A 15,936-nucleotide genomic window follows, 5' to 3' on the forward strand; every position below is an offset into this window, starting at 1 on the left:
ACAATTCGGTGTTTTGGAGAAACTGAGGTCACGAGACTCTTATTTTCTTCGGAGTTTTCTCACAGGTACTGGAATTGTTTTTTCTTTCTTTAGAATGTTTCTTCCCTTTTCCATTTTTTTCTTTTTAAATTTTTATGTGCGTTGGTGTTTTGTCATGGGTGTCAATTCCCCTGGAGCTGGAATTACAGACGGTTGTGAGCTGCCTTGTGGGTGCTGGGAATTGAACCCATGTCCTCTGGAAGAGCAGCCAGTACCCTTAACCACCGAGTCTTATCTCCAGCCCCAGCACTCAGAATTCTCACAGGACTACATTCTTGGATTGTGTTAGGATACTCTTCCACCCACATTGTGGTTACATCCCGCTAAACCCACTTTAGATTGAAGAGCACCCTAAATTAAAAATGCATTTGTTACACCTACCTTCCTATCCATCACACTCAGAGCTGTCAAATGATCATCCCAGAGGCCATGTGGATCACTGGGGTTCCCAACATCTCCACAGAATACCCTCTTCAGATTGCTTGCCCACAAAATGTTGGGTCTCAAATTATAGCTTCTACAGATTTCATTTCCCTTTCACACATTGTAGAGTCAGAAGACACTAAGCTGAACTGGTCAGCCAAGGAGCTATCCACATACAGTCAAATGCCAGTTTCTCCATGGGGACGTACCTTTGCTTTGTTTTTGTTACTGTAAAAAGAGAAAGAAAGATCACTGTAGAATGATAAAAGATCAATTATAATGTTTAAAAGCTTACTCATATAACAGCTGTAGAATTTACATTCTTATCAGCACACTGAAATTCCCTCAAATCAAATCTCAAATAATGTAGTCATAATTAGACGTCAACATGAATCATGAGGGTGGGATGCACCTGTAACCCTACCAACTTGAGAGGCTGAAGCAGGGAGACTAAAGACCCGACCTAAACAATCAACCTAGCTAAACCCTATCTCAAAAGGGGAGGCTGAAGCAATGGCTCAACAGCTGTTCTTGTAGAGACCATGGGTCCAGTCTCCAGCACCCATATGGTGGTTCACAGCCATCCACAACCCCAGTCCCAACTATGTATTATGTATATACATTATGTATGTATGTATGTACATATGCATATGTATATGTAGAATATGCAAATAAAATAAAATCTTTCTTTTTTAAAGGACAAGAATTGCAACACAACCCAAAACAAACAAACAAACAAAAACTCTCAAGGTCTTGCCAACAGTGCTAAGGAGTTTGGACTCTCTCATACAGGGAAACTAGAAACTCTTATGATTCATTAACAGTGGACTCACCAGGATGAGCAAATGATTCAAAATTGTATAACCTTAGTTTGCAGGGTAAGACTATAGAACCCTGCGAGAGCTATCCCTGCTTTCTCTCCTTCCTCAGGAGTTCTGGCGAATCGGCTTTATCATGTTCTGTATTGTGTTTCTTGATAGGCACAGTGAAGTTCCTACCCACAGGCAGTCATCCATTAGCCAGAATTGCATCCTGAGAACTCTCAGGTGGGGCTAAGCCTGACTGAGTCACCTGCACTGGGAATCTGGACACCCCAGAGAACTGAGATTCATCCCCTTTGTTGAGATAATTTTTAAATACAGTTATGACCAAGGTCTGAGTAAAGTGTAAATTTTAAATCAGACACAATGCTCAAAACTCATGATTTATGATTCCTTGTCAGTTGTTCTCCTGAGGCTACCTATGTCACTGTAAGTGCAAGGTGGGAGGGAACCCAAAATAATAGTGTCCCTTTGCACTTATTGGTAGCTCAGGATGTGTCATCATGGAAGCGTTTATGCTATAGAAATTGAAAAGCACATAGATCAGAGACTTTCTGCAGTTTCCAGTTCACCATCAGCCTCCAGCAGACGCAATCGTATCTTCATGAGCTATTTTTTCAGTAATCCTTAATAGTATGAGGAGCCCAGAAATCCTGGAGTTTGAGAGTCATGACACAGAAAAAAAAAAATGGCCAAAGGTCAGTGGGAGGCTGTGAACTGGCCACCACTGAGGTTAAAGCCGGGGAGGCACCCGACCCACCAGGGAAGACTCACACCAGGGCCTGGCAGTGCAGAAAGCTGAACAACGGGAAACCCAAGGGACTGGAATCCAGAAGAGAGCACAGGAGTGGGCCCATTCTACCCTGAGTGTTGTCTCAGAAGATGGAATCACCCTTGGCACATGTGGTCTCCCTGCCAGAAGATGAGGAGCTGCAGCCCAAGGGCAGCCCTGAATGCCCTGACCAGCACACAGGAAGACTGGGCCCAACCAAGTATGCCCAGCCTGAGGTTGTGGAGAAGGGGCAACCAAAGTGGGACAACCCCAGCAGTTCTTGCTTACCTGCATATCCTATGCCATGGGCCTGAGCAATGTGTGGCCCATCCACCACCTGTTCCAGATGTACTCCAGAGGTGAGTGCAGTTTGCAGGGACAGCAGTGTCTGAGTAGCTGAGTGCTTCACATCTCAAACCTTCACCTTCCTGGAATCTGTATGAATTATAGGACTAGTGGATGTCACCCCCAAAGAGCTGTCCCACAACCCATCGAAGAAGGAAGATTGGGTTTTGCTTTTGCTTTCACGGACAGTGCTTTTGTGCTGTCTTAAAAAAAAAAAAAAAAAAAAAAAAAAAAAGTTTGCCTTTCCTAACTTGAAGTCAAAAAAGCTTTCTGTTCCTCCTCTGAGTTCTTAACCACAGGGTTGTTGAAGCTGTGTTTTACTTCCTTTCCTTCCTTTTTTTTTGTGTGTGTGTGTGTATAAAATGTGGTACCTAATGAGGTTCAATATATTATGTTGTTGTATTGTTGTTTTCATGACAAAAAGATTGCAGAGCTCTTTTGCTTGGATTACATCCTTGAAATTTGAGTAAGAGATGGAAAGGTTGCTAGGCAGAGGTGCCCACACTCCCACGTTGGTTAGAGCAAGCAGGCTGTCACAAAGACAAGTTGCTGTGAGCCATACCAGACCTGCTGTAGTTGCTACTTGGTACTTTGAGTTAAAATTAGACTATCTTATGACCTTTGTGTGTTAGAGCACAATTCCAAACAGCTGTGGGGAACATGGCTATGGCTCCTGCTCCCAGGTGTCTCTAAGACTAATACTCACAGGCCTCAGCCTCCTTCAACATCAACCTGAAAGTAAAACCCCAGTGTTTAAAGAGCAGGATTCCCCCTCTGCAAAGCGGGCTCTGAAATGACTATTTCCTGTTCCTAGAAGGTGTTGTGAGGAGAAATAGTAGGAAGGTGGTGGTGGTGCGGAGTGTGCTTGCATGTGATGGGGGCATCTAAACAGTACCAATGAGGGAAAAGGGAGTAAAGGCTCACAGCCTTAGGCCCACCCCCATTCCAAAGGGATAAAGCTATTGCTTTCACTTTACCTACACCTGTTACATTTCTTGGAGTCTCCCATCTGTAATTCGAGAAGACCTCTACATAGTGTCATATACGAGATTCAAAATTGTGGAGGAGGACGTGGACATGTCCAGACTGTGGCAGCACTCTCTCCTCAAGTGAAGGAACCATCTCCAACCAGGGTAATCTTGGTGAGAAGCCCAGACAGCTTCCACCTCCACCAAGAATAAGGAAAGAAGGGCTTCTGTCTGTCTGTGCAAAGTGATTGATCTCATTTGGCTATCCATGTGATAATTAGGGTAGAGGGGTAAGTCACAACTCCAAAAGCAAGAGACTTTGGACTGCAAGGAACCAAGAATCTTTTGGAGAAGGAAGAGTGGTAGGGGTGGCCCTCCCCTGCCCCCCTCCTCCTGTAGATTGCTTCATTGCCCCATGCTGGGCTTTTGAGCTAGGATTGCTGAGTATAAGCACCTGGTGGTAGGCTTGGGTAGGGAAGATTTGCTCAGCTTTTTTCTTTCCTGAACTGTTCTAGCCCACAGGCAAAACCTGAGCTACTCCTGAAGTTTTCCATCTTCGAAGGAAGACATACAAAGCCTGCTTTTGAATTTGAAGTGGGGATTGCCTGAAAGTCCAATGGAGCCTGTGAGTGATCTAGCAGGGCAAGCTTCTAAGTAGGAAATCTTTGTTGGGTATTAGCACCCATTTGCCCAGAACTCACATAGTTACAGCTGGGGTGCTGGAACAAATGACCCCTGTATTCACCTCCACCCCCACCCCCATCCGCTTCCGTAGGCTCCCCATGTCCCTGGTGTACTGGGCTGTTGGGTAGGTCTATGTCAAATAAAGTGCCAAGAGTACTTAAATGAGGGCTGTGGGTCAAGGTTGCTGGAAACCTTTTTTTTTTTTTTTTTTTTTTTTTGCTTTTCGAGATAGGGGTTCTCTGTGTAGCTTTGGAGCCTGTCCCAGCACTTGTGAATTATACCAGGCTTGCCTTGAACTCGCAGAGATCTGCATGCCTCTGTCTCCCTAGTGCTGGGATTAAAGGCATGTATCACCAAAGTCCAGCAGGGCTGCTGAAATCGTAAACATTCCTGAGCCCCAGGCTTGCATTCCCAGTGAAGTTACTATCAATCCTTGAAGCTAAAGGAGACTTCCAGTTTATCTGGTCCTGAGCCTCCAGCACTAAGATAACCGACCTGGGAAGCTCATGTGAATTTTCAGCAGCACAGGGTCAGGTGTTAAACAAGCTGTTACCATTGGCAGATATAGGCAAAGAAGGATCAGCTTGCCTGAGTAGGGAAGATGGAGACAGGGGCATTGCTGGGGTAGTGCTGTTCTTTGTAGCTAGCATCTGCAAAATTGGTTTGCCTCAGTTGGATGTAGAATATTTTTCCCCATTATCCTGCCTGCTTTTTTTGCTGGCCCATTAATATTATTATCATTACTCTGATTATTTTTGAGACAAACATTTCCTCTTTCCTTTGGAGATTGTCCTAAAACACTCTCTGTAATAAAACAGGCTTGGAATACAAACAGATCAAGTTTTGTTTGCCTCCCTAGTGCTGATGGGATTGAAGGACAATATCACCATCGCCTAGTCTATACTACATTTTTCCCTTTTCCTTGGACTGTATACTCACATTTCTTCTTCTCTTATTTTCTTTTTCTTTTCTCCTCACTCTCAATAGGAATCTAAACCTGGGTGGTAAATTCATTTTCATGTAAGACTGTGCTTTCTCAATATGAGAGCCTCCTCACAATTCTTAATGTGAAAAATGGTTTAAGTTCTCACTAGGAAACAACAACAAAAAACAAAACAAAAAAAACAAAAAGGGTATTGAAAAGTATATCATGATTGGGTGCATCTTAGTATCTTGTTGAGTTAACTAACCGAAAGACCTGGAAATGAAAACCAAAGTAGGTAGAAAAGACGACATGTGTTCCATCATTGCTGGAATTTGTCAAACAACTATGCTGGCCTTGTGAATATTAGCATTAAAATCCCTTGTCCACCCTAAAGATCCATGGCTTCTATACCTCGTTCCAACACGTGCCACAAGATATCTGTAGGTCTTTATCTTCCAGGGAGTGTGATGTCTGTTAGGAAGGCAAACATTCTTGAATGATAGATATCCAAGTAACATCATCTCAGTTGGTAAGATATTATCTCTGGGGAATGGGAAAGAACCATTTTAGTATATATTGTACTTTTTTGGGGGGAACAGAGTTGATGTTGCTCATCAATATCATCATCATACTTGTGGCTCCTGCTGCCTTCCTTTTACAAATTAATGCCTCTGCTTTCCTGAGGATAAATCAAATGGAAAGTCTAACTTGGATATGGTTAGCTTTGGAAGTGTGTTATTTTTGTTTTTTTAAGACATGTTCTGTCCCTTCATCTGTCCTCCACTACATGGAGCAGGTCTTTTTTTCTGAGAACAGATATGAAAGCATTGAGCTACTTCAAATTAGTTTACCTCTACTAATGTTGTTGCTCTCACTATACAGCAGAGACAGGGCAAGCCATGCATAAAAGTCCAGTTCTGTCAAAGAGCAAAGGGGACCTTTCTTGCTGCAGGGCTTAACAAAGCTTGGCCCTAATTCTCTTGTACTTGTAATCATGGATACATTGTGAATTTTAAAATCATTGAAATCCTGATAGTCCCCTTGTCACTCTCTAGATTTTCACTGAACTCTTGTCATTTGTTTGTTTTTGATTTATCATTTAGTGTGTGTGTGTGTGTGTGTGTGTGTGTGTGTGCATCTCATCTGCCTCCTTGCCAACGTGCCTACTCTGTTTGAGCACGAAAATGTTCAGATTTAGAGTTAGATTTAGTGCAAAAAGATAGCTTTCAATTTTTCAAGCTATGATTTTCCTGTGTAGCTCTGACTGTCCCAGCACTCAGTCTGTACACCAGGCTGGCCATGAACTCATAGGTCCTCCTGCCAATAGAGTGGTTACATTCTAGACATGTGGGGACATTTCCTGCTCCATACTGGGTTTTCTTCTTTCTTCCTTTCTTCCTTGCTTTCTTTCTTCTACCACATCAACTTCTTCCTTTCCTCCTTCTTCTCCCACTTTGACTTCTTTTTGTTTTGTCTTTCTCATCACCTTATTCTTTTACTTCCTCTTCTCCTTAGTTTCTTTTGCTCTTTCATGATGAGGCTTCTCTATGCAGGTTTACTGACCTGAGTCTGCGTTGAACTCAAACTCACACAGCTTCTTCAGTGCTGTTTCATGGCCACTGACCAGTAATTTTGCCTTTCAATTCTTTCCATCTAGACATTTAATTTTTTAATTACTTACCACTTTGTCTTTTTGTCTGTGCACTCATGTAAATCCAGATCCTCCGACCTCCCTAAACAAGCAAAAATAACTAGAGATAAATAATTAACCTGGCCTTCATACAGGTAAAAATCAAAAATAAATGAAGAAGATCAAAGGGAGCTTGGCCTGGGGTTCAGATGAAACTTCCTGAATTGCTGGACAGCTGAACTAGTCTAGTAGTGTATGCTTACACAGAACAAAAAAGTTGTGGTGCTTGTTTGAACTTGGGTTAGTATGTGAAGAAACACAGATTCTGTTTCCAAAGTGAATCTTTCTTTGTCCACCTTTATTTATTTCATAAGTAAAATCAGAGAACCGGTTGGCATGGAGCTTATATTGCCGGTCCCCCAGGCACACAGGGTTTGGAAGCATTCTGCATACACACCCCATTCCATTGGCTTCTGCTGTATCATACAAGTGCATAGTCTTCTACCAATTTACACACACACTCACACACACACACAAGCACACACAAACAACACACACACACACACACACACACACACACACAAATATTAAAGAATAGGGCCCAGGATCATAGACTATAAATTCTTGGTAGCATGTAGTGCCCTCTTTAGGTAAAAGGGCATACCTGCAGACAGAATACTCATGCATAAAATCAATATAGGAGCATTTAACTTTTAAATCATTATTACTATTATCATCATTATCTTTACTATGATTATTTTTGAGACAACATTACCTCTTTCCTTTGGAAACTGTCCTAGAACACGATCTGTAATAAAGCAGGCTTGCAATCCAAACAGATCAATTTTTGTTTGCCTCCCTACTGCTGATGGGATTGAAGGCCAATGTCACCAACAGACCATAGTGTGTTCTCCTTTTATCCCTTTTCCTTTTTCTGTAAACTCCCATTTCTTCTCTCCTATTTTCTTTTCTTTCCCCTCACACACAATAGGAATCTAAACCTGGGTGGTGTTTTCCTTTACACGTAAGACGTGCTTTCTCAATATGAGTGCCTCCTCACAATTTTTCACGTGAAAATTGGTTTTTCGTCTCACTCAGGAAACACAAAGAACAAAAAGGACCTTGAAAAGTACAAAATATGATTGCGTCCATCTCGGTATCTCGTTGAGTTAACTAACGCAAAGTTGTGGAAATGAAAACCAAAGTAGGCAGGGTAGCCGGCAAGTGGCCCATCACTGCTAGAATTTCTCAAACAACTGTGCTGGCCTTGTGATTTTTAGCATTATACTCCCGTGTTCACTCTTACTCTCCATGGCTCCTTTACCTCCTTCCAACATGTGACAGAAGACATCTGTGAGAGTTTATCTTCCAGAACGAATGTTCTCTGTCAGGAAGACAAACATTCTTGAATGATAGATATCCAAGTAACATCATCTCAGTGGACAAGGTATTATCTCTGAGGAATGTGAATGAACCATTTAAGTATATATTGTACTTGTTTTTAGGGAACCAGAGTTGTTGTTATTCATCAACATCCTCATCATACTTGTGGCTCCTGCTGCCTTCCTTTTACAAATTAATGCCTCTCTTCTCCTCTCATGAGGGTAAATCAATGGATAGTCTAACTAGGACATGGTTTTCTTTGGAAGTGTGGGATTATATTCCTCTTTGCTGAACCTGGACCATTCAGGGAGGACTGAGAGTTGCTGTATTCACTGGAAAGTTAACCAAGTATTGATGATGGCTTTTCATAAGCATACAGCTGGAGCCCACTGTGCATAAAATCAATACCCTATATATCCTCACCTGGGTCATCACAGGGCCATTGCTAGCTGAGTGTGGTTGGATATAAAGAAACGAATCACTTACAGTCAGAGAGTTCTGCTCCCTTGTCTTTTCTTTTTATTTTATTTCATTTTATTGTTTATTTTGATTATTTGGCCAAATGAATTCTATGCATCTTTGCAGATTGTCCTGGAACTCACTCTTGAGACCAGACTGGCTTCAAGCACACAGAAAACAGCTTGGCTCTGCCTCCCAAGGGCTGGGATTTATGATGTGTGACACAAACCCACAGTTTTTATTTTATTTTGGTTTTGGGGGAAGGGAGTATGGTGGGAATGCTTTATCACTTCTTTCTTTAGATCCTTCAGGTTTGATTTCATACAAAGTGTTCTGACCACAGTTTCCCTTATTTACACAACTTCATCCTCTCAGCCAAATCCACATGGTGTTAGCATTAGGCTTCTTGTTCTCTCTCTTTCACACCCTGCTGTGTTAAAGCATCAGCTGTAATTACTTTTCACCATGGATCTTGGAATTGTCAGTTTTTAGATTATGCATGTGGTTTAGCCATGCACATGATTAAAATCAGTGAAATATGAGTACCACCTGCCAGTGCAGAAGAAGTTTTACAAGGATTTCAACTTATAGGAAGACTACGTCAAGAAAGGGCAAGCTCTTTTCCCTGGGGTTATAGCCTTTACAATTGGTGCTACATAACCAAAGCATTACACAGAATCAAGCCAACTATCAAATAACATAGCCAATCATTCTGTTGTACTCATAGTGATATTAATAGAGGAAAGTAGAGAAAGATAGAGCGAAAATTTAAGGACGAGGCTTCATTTCCAGCAGAAGTAAAATATATGAAACTTAAAATAAAAAAAAAATAAAAACAAAAAAACAAGAAAAGGCCTGGGAGATGGCTTAGTAGTGGACAGACTATCTGTCCTTTTTTTTTTATTTTTTACTTTCAGCATTTCTCTTTATAGCCATTTCTTTTCTAGAACTCAGACTGATGTCCTGGTGAGCTGACAAATCTCCACTTTCAGATTTTTGATAACAGAGTCTTGATTGATCATCTGTCACTAAAAGTTGGAATTTTGTTACTTTTTTTGAATATATGAGACCTGAGAACAATAGTAGCAGAAAAATACTCAGGAATCAGTTGGTGTTCTGCTTTCGGGACTGTGTGACCTTTTTTGTCTTGATGTTGTTTGGTTTTGGTTTTGTTTTTTGTTTGTTTTTGTATTATTTGTCTCCATATTTACATTTCCTCCACTGTCTCTCCCTTCCTTCCTTCTTCCTTTCATTACTTTTTGAAACTGTTTTTTTTGTCTTTGTACCTTGAGAGCTGTCTTGAATCTCATTTTTTAGGCCAGGCAGAAATGAAAGTTGGAAATCAACCAGACTCTCTGCCTCTGCAACACTATGCACCAATCTCCACTGGCATACTCAGGTATGCATGTGCCACACTTTCCAGTTAAACATTGGTTGACGAGGGAAAGCCTGCATTGCTAATAGGAATTCAGTTATTTTCAGGTTTATGAGGAAAATTAAATTTTATTTTGTTTACTTTATATTTTCACTTGTTTTTTTAAGACAGGTCATGTCCCTTTATCTGTGCTCCACTACATGGTGCAGGTCTTCTTTCTGAGAACAGATATGAAAGCATTGAGCTACTTCAAATTAGTTTACCTCTACTAATGTTGTTGCTCTCACTATACAGCAGAGACAGGGCAAGCCATGCTTGAACGTCCAGCCCTGTCAAAGAGCAAAGGGGACCATTCTTGCTGCAGGGCTTAACAAAGCTTGGCCCTAATTCTCTTGTACTTGTAATCATGGATACATTGTGAATTTTAAAATCATTGAAATCCTGTTAGTCCCCTTGTCACTCTCTAGATTTTCACTGAACTATTGTCATTTATTTGTTTTTGATATATCATTTAGTGTGTGTGTGTGAGTGTTTGTGTGTGTGTGTGTGTGTGTGTGTGTGTGTGTATGTGTGCATCTCATCTACCTCCCTGCCAACGTGTCTACTCAGTTTGAGCATAAAAATGTTCAGATTTAGAGTTAGATTTAGTGCAAAAAGATAGCTTTCAATTTTTCAAGCTATGATTTTACTGTGTAGCTCTGACTGTCCCAGCACTCAGTCTGTAGACCATGCTGGCCATGAACTCATAGGTCCTCTTGCTACCAGAGTGGTTACATTCCAGGAATGTGGGGACATTTCCTGCTCCATACTGGGTTTTCTTCTTTCTTCCTTTCTTCCTTGCTTTCTTTCTTCTACCACATCAACTTCTTCCTTTCCTCCTTCTTCTCCCACTTTGACTTCTTTTTGTTCTTTATCTTTCTCATCATCTTCTTCTTTTACTTCTTCTTCTCCTTAATTTCTTTTGCTCTTTCATGATGAGACTTCTCTATGCAGGTTTACTGACCTGAGTCTGCGTTGAACTCAAACTCACAAAGCTTCTTCAGTGCTGTTTCATGGCCACTGCCCAGTAATTTTGCCTTTCAAGTCTTTCTATCTAGCCATTTAATTTTTTAATTACTTAACCCCTTTGTGTTTTTGTCTGCGCACTCCTGGAAATCCAGATCCTCCGACCTCCCTAAACAATCAAAAATAACTAGAGATAAATAATTAACCTGGCCTTCATACATGTAAAAATCAAAAATAAATGAAGAAGATCAAAGGGAGCTTGGCCTGGGGTTCAGATGAAACTTCCTGAATTGCTGGACAGCTGAACTATTCTAGTAGTGTATGCTTACACAGAACAAACAATGTGTGGTGCTTATTTGAACTTGGGTTAGTATGTGAAGAAATTCGGATTCTGATTCCAAAGTCAGTCTTTCTTTTTCTACCTTTCTTTATTTCATAAGTCAAATCAGAGACAATATATCAATGCACATAATAAAATAAATGTGTTTTTTAAAAAGTTAGAAGGTGTAAATGCTCACTCAATCCAGGGAAATAATGCCCACCCTGCCTTGAGAATTCTTTTCCTCACTTGAAGCAACCCTTGGAATCTCTGCTGGGCAGAATGAATTCATCCACAGAGCCCTCTTGAGGCTCTTCCAATGTAATTCTACAACAGAGTTTGTCAACCTTCCTAATGCTTCCTTCTTCCTGGCATGCCGATCCCAAACCATAACATAATTTGTTACTACTTCACAATCGTAAATATTCAAGTTGTGAATGCTACAAAAATGTCAGTGTTTTTTAATGGTCATAGGCAACCCCATTGAGAGTGTCATTTGAACACCCAAAATGGTCCATACAAAGATGTTGAGAACTGCTATTCTAGAGTGTCCTGCAGGATCCTCTCTGTGTGTATGGAGATAATGGTAAACCTTGCAAAATCTAATGAGTCTGTTGCATAGAAATATAAAAATTTCATCCATTAAATCTCAGAATAAGGATAAAATTGTATTTTAGGTTCCCACAGAGGAAAAGACACTAGCAGCATCTCCAATAGACATGGGGGCAGGTGGAGATACCTGCAGGATGAGATATTCAAATGGATGATGAAGAGCTGGTACAGGTCTTGAGGGGAGCCTGTATGAGGCTGTGGAGTGTCCTTTGAATTGAAGGCAGAAAGGTGAATGCTGACAATTCCTGGCATCCTGCTAGTTGTGAGGCATTGGGGAGCAAAGCTTTTGCTTCAACAACAAAGGGCCACATCACCTGTTCTTTTACTTTCTGGTGAAGTGATTGCCTGTGTCCCTGGGAAACCTTCCTTGCTGCCTCTGATATTTGTTTTAGTTGTGGATTTCCAAGAGATGGACTATTGAAGTCCAGTCTGACCCTAAAGTTTATATAATGAAAGATAATTTTGGACTCCCAGACTTGGGTTCACCTTCTAGAGCTGAGATTGTTCAGGACACTTGCTAGTTTCTCCTCTTAATGCTGATCTTGCTTTATGTACTGGACTTGGTGAGAGTCGTACCTGAGAACTTGTTTGTGTGACACAGCCTTTCCTCCAGTTTGGGTTCTTTTTAAACCAAAGCAAAGAACTGGGGGCCTCCACTTACCCAAATGGGACTGAGCTAGGCTACCCTTTCACAGAAAAATGTGGTCTCACTGGAGACCTCAGCACCAGTGCTGTTTCTATGGTGAGAAACAGCAGTGTTATTCGGCCTCCCCCAAGGCAAGGTGAGCAGTTATTGCCCAGCTCCATAAGCATCTTTTCCTCTCAACCTCTTGAGTTAAAAGAAGCAACAAGGACAGTGTTTTCCCTTCTGCCCATCCCTTCCAGAGAAAGAGGGAAGCTCAAAAAAATTCAGTGAGTTTTATTGGTGGCATAGACAGCTACCCCTAGGTCCTCCACGGTTGTTGAAGTCAGAGGTTTTAAGGATGTCTGCCTTCTGCTGATGGCATGAGACATGTGGATTAGGAAGCTTGGAAGACTTACCTACCATTGGCCCAAGCAACGTGGAAAAAGTCAGCTGCCAGCTTTTCCATGGTCCTTAGAACCCTTGGCAGCAGTTGAGATGAAAGGCAGTATTGCTCAGTAGCTAGTGTTGCAACTTTTGTGGGTGGAGCTTCATCAGTGTCTTGGAGGAAATGTGTGTTGCCAGCAGCTGGCCTGTCTTTCTGTTATGAGAGCTTTTTAATTAAACATTTTAAATGCCTTATTCTCTAGATCTCTAAGCATTTGAGGGCTGTCTTACTGTTCAGCATACCTTAGTATACAAAATTTGTGTTTAGTTACTTGCCTTAAACACATAGGTGACTGAGTGATGGTTTATCCCTGTAATTAATTAATGTGTCTGGAAAACTGGATAAAAGCTGAGAGTCTGTGGAGGGATGTTTTACTCAGAGCCCTGCAGCCTGACTGTAACTGGTTTTAACTTAGTCGGTTAGACTTACACTTGTAAAGGACAAAGAGGTACAGAAAACTCCCTTTGATAATAGAGGATTAACCTTTATAAACAGCTTACAGGAAGGACTGTATGGCATAAATATTTTGTTAGTTTAAATAGACCTCTGTCCACTGGCCCACTTGCTCAAGTATGACATGAGGTTGTCCTGTGTCCTGAAATGTGTGGAAAAAACTATCAGCATGAAGGAGCATAACAGGTTTCCTCGCTAGAGCTCCAGAGTGGTAAATACATATTTAAAAATATTACAGTTACTTAAAGGCAGAATGTTATAGACAGTTACCACAGAAGTATGTCATTTTAGGCTGCAAATAAGTATTAGGGTCTTTTTGGACATCTGAAAATTTACAATATGCTGTAATTCACATTAGCTGTCAATTTAATGACTGAGTTTTCATCCATTGTGCTTTGGTTACATCTGTGTGAGATTATGTTGATCAACATAGGGTGAACCAGGTTGAACTGCGCTGCATAAAGAAGGTACTGTGAGCAAGTGAGAGAACCAGAGATGAGCTGACAACTGCATTCCTCCACAGTTTCTTCCCACTGTCCTGCTTGAGTCACTGCTGTAATTCTCATTAGGGACAATGGCCTGGAGTGTAAGCTAAGTAAGCCCCTTTCTGGCCTGCTTTGTGTTTGGTCAGTGTTTTAGCACAGCAACAGAAGCAGCCAGAATGGTAAGATACGATTTTCTTCTTTTTAACTGTGGTGAAGTAAATATATGTTTTCTTTATTGTCATCTTATTTGTTCTTTTTTCCAAGATAGGCTCTTAGCAATGCAGTCCTTTCTGGCCTTGAACTTGTGACTCCTGTCTCAAGTTTATGAATGCTGAGCAAGGCGTGTACCATCCCACTGGTTTGTAATTTTCACTAATTAAATATGAGATGGTTACATTTAAGTTTCTTTATCTATATTTATTTGTTTTGAGGCAGGGTCTTGCTTTGTAGCCAAGGCTAGCTTGGAGGTAATAGCAGTCATCGGTCCATACTTCCAAGTGCTACAATTATAAACTTGCACTACACATAGCTACCTAAATGTATGGGGCTTTTTTGTAAAAGTAAAAAATGATATATGTTTAGGCTTAAATTTTGTGATGTTCAAAACAATTTTGTTGTTTCTTTAAAGAGTTAATTTTTAAAATTTTTCCGTATAGTTAGGTTTTTCATTCAAAACTTCCTAAAAATTTGAGAAGCCCATGCATGACATTAGACACTGTGACCTCAAAACTGGGGTGGATGAAGGAGGGTTGGATGTTAGATACTAGGCAAGGCCTAATCTAGAAAAGTATCTTTTCTTTTTCGGTCCCCCATCTACTCCTCAAAGGGAAAAGACCTATTTTCAATAGTCTACTAACTCTGACAAACCAAGCTGAGAAAGCAGTAAGGCACTCCATCATGGATCAAGAATGATCAAATTATCCCACCACAAGTAGTGGCCTCGAAAAAGCCAGTTCATACACCTGCGATGGATCCTGATTTCACTGACAGGGGCCCCTCAGCATATCAGTCATATAAATGTCACCCATATTCAGGGAGTCTAGTTTGGTGCCATGAAGTTTTCACAGCTCTCTGTCCACAGTCTGTGATCATATGAGTGACAGTAGGAGGAAATATACCTTTTTTTTTTCTTTAGAGTTGGCTTTTCACTGTTAGATGAAGTATGACTCTATGGGTCACACAATTGAGGTTTCTTATCTTCAGGGTGTTGCACAGTGTCATTAGTCAACTTCCTGTTGCCACTGTCTTAAGCTTTTAGGACTATAACTTCCAGAACCTTAGCTGCCTGTATGCTGCCATAATGATGATTAATTGAACCTCTGATATTTTAACTGAGACTCCTCAATTAAATGATTTTATTGTTTGTTCTTGTTTTGTTTTTAAAAGTTGTCATGGCCTGTGTTGTCTCTTCACAACAATACAAACCTCACAAAGACAGAAGTTACTACCAGGGTCTGGGGTCTTGCTGTGATAGGCTGGGCCTATGATATAGTTTCCTAGATGAGTTCTCAGTAGTGTTGTTCTGCAAGCTTTCCTCTCCCTTTATGACACTTCATTGTGATTTTTTTCAGGGCTATAAGCAATTTGAAGAGCCAAGAAATGGTGCATGTTTAACTCCCATTCATTTCCCACTAAAATGACTAGGTGAATACAGCATGAAGACCATGTCATGATGTAAGTGTGAGAAGTACCAGGATTTTATAACTATATTGGAAAAGAAGAAGCCATTTCTAATGTGAGTATCACACTTACTCTTTTACACATGTATGGGTTATTTTAGGATGCAGTGACCTATGATGATGTGCACATCAATTTAACTCAGGAAGAGTGGGCTTTGCTGAATACGCCCCAGAAAATGGTCTACAAGTATGTGATGCTGCACACTTAGAGAAATCTCACTGCTAAAGATAAGATTGCATTTTCCTTCTTGCTTGAAAATAAGGGGACAGGTATCCTTGCTTATTGATACTATTGTCTAATTTCAATTGAGTAAAGACAAAATTAGTTGAATAAGGCATAGTTCTTAGAATTTTTTAATATATTAACTTACATTCTGTACTATTTCGATTAATATATGATATATATTCTGGTCTTATATTTCAGGCTACTTTTGGGAAGAATTTACTATTAAAGAACATTGTCAACATTCTAGAAAAAGTGAATGGTAA

General features: G+C 40.7%; 1 pseudogene; it reads left to right on the forward strand.

The window, feature by feature from the left end:
* Positions 1 to 2,165: 2,165 nt before the first annotated feature.
* Positions 2,166 to 15,936, forward strand: part of LOC127214740 (sodium- and chloride-dependent transporter XTRP3B-like) — a 272,732-nt pseudogene continuing 258,961 nt past the window's right edge.

This window comes from Phodopus roborovskii, unplaced genomic scaffold (assembly GCF_943737965.1).
Source record: "Phodopus roborovskii unplaced genomic scaffold, PHOROB, whole genome shotgun sequence".
Taxonomy (NCBI): domain Eukaryota; kingdom Metazoa; phylum Chordata; class Mammalia; order Rodentia; family Cricetidae; genus Phodopus; species Phodopus roborovskii.